The sequence below is a fragment of the Trichosurus vulpecula genome, chromosome 7 (genome assembly GCF_011100635.1).
Source record: "Trichosurus vulpecula isolate mTriVul1 chromosome 7, mTriVul1.pri, whole genome shotgun sequence".
Taxonomy (NCBI): domain Eukaryota; kingdom Metazoa; phylum Chordata; class Mammalia; order Diprotodontia; family Phalangeridae; genus Trichosurus; species Trichosurus vulpecula.
Genome location: NC_050579.1, coordinates 12260612 through 12262254, shown reverse-complemented (window position 1 = coordinate 12262254; position 1643 = coordinate 12260612). Strand labels below are relative to the sequence as shown.

Here is a 1643-nt window from a genome sequence, read left to right as displayed (position 1 = left end):
TTTATAAAAGGCCATTGGATTTGATGATTAAAAGATCATTGGTTACTTTAGAGAGAGCAGTTCCAATGGAATAATGAGGTCAGAAGCCAGACTTCAGAGCATTAAGAAGACTTAGGAGAAAAGGAGGTGGAGATACCAATTGTAGATGATCCTATCAAGGAGTTTAGTCAGGAAAAGGAAAACAAGTCCGCTATGGCCAGAGGAAGAATCCGTAATTGAGTAAGCAGCAGAGTTTTTGGTCCTCATGAAGAATGTCCCTATGCTTATGGTGGTCAAAACTAGAGACAAAGTAGATGTCCATCACCCGGACAATGACCAAACACATTGTAGCCCACGAATGTAATGAACTTGCTCTACTGTTATTAAAAAAATAATACAGTGGATACAGAGAAGCATGGAAAGATTTATGCAACTGACGCAGAGCCAAGAAAACAACATACACAAAACAACTTTAGCAATGGAAATGGACATAACCACTTCCACCAAGCAATCAAGGGTGAACACTGCAAAATTACAAAGAACAAACATGGCTCCAAAGAAGAGACATGAGGGCACCACGTCTCCCAGCTCTGGTTCTTGCTTCAACAGGGTTTGGACGGAACACATCTGGGGTCCCCCAGCTCCCCTCGGTTTTAAACTTCACCCTTCTGCAGCCTGTCAGCCCCTGGAACTAGCCACCTCCCGCTTCCGGGACCTGCCGCCCCGCCGCCCCCTCAGCCTCTTGGACCAGCATACAGCCGAACGCCCCCCCCCGCCCCGCCTCCGAGACCAGCCGCCTCCTCCCTTCGCGGTCGGTGCCTTGAGCTCTAGCTCCCAGATCCGACAAAACTCCTCTTCTGAGGCCGAGGCCGCAGTCAACCGCCTGGCCAACCTGTACCTGCAGGCCTCCTACTCCTACCTGTCCCTGGGTTTCTATTTCAATGGGGGCGATGTCGCCCTGCCTAGGGTGTCGCTTTTTTCCGTGAGCTGGTGAAAAACAAACGCGAGGGCGCTGAGCGCCTTATGAGGCTCCAGAACCAGCGTGGGGGCCGTGTCCTCCTCCAGGCTGTGCAGAAACCTGCCCAAGATGAATGGGGCTGCAGCTTGGATGCCATGCAGGCTGCCCTGAACCTGGAGAAGGTCCTGAACCAGGCCCCCCTGAAGCTGCACGCCCTGGGCTCGAACCAGGGGGATCCACACCTCTGTGACTTCCTGGAGAGCCACAACCTGGGCGAGGAGGTGAAGCTGCTGAAGCACCTGGGCAACCACCTGTCCGGGCTGGGGGAGTACCTGTCCAAGTGGCTGAGCCTGAAGCATGACTAGAGGGAGCAGCCTGGACAGGCAGTCCCAAGGGTGAACCAAGAACGCCAACAGTAAAGCTAGCTGTTCACCCAGCAAAATAAATAAATAGGAAGAGACATGAGAAGACCTCTCCCTTCATTTCTCTGCAAAAGCAGGCAATCCAAAGGTTTGAGACATATTTTCACAATTTTCTGACAGTATGATTGCTTTTGCTGATTTTTCCTCTTCTTTCTCTTTCTTTTTTTCTTTTATAAAATTCTGCATTATAAGGAATGGCTTTCTGGGAAGGGGTAAGGGAAAGATATGGGCAATGTAAAAGCCAAAAAGCAATGAAAATTTATTTTAAAATAAAGCAGTGCTGC

The 1643-nt window shown here is 50.0% G+C and overlaps 1 pseudogene; it reads left to right on the top strand.

Annotated features, from left to right (window-relative positions):
• The first annotated feature begins 526 nt into the window (after positions 1-526).
• Positions 527-1302, top strand: LOC118857420 (annotated as a pseudogene).
• Positions 1303-1643: the final 341 nt, after the last annotated feature.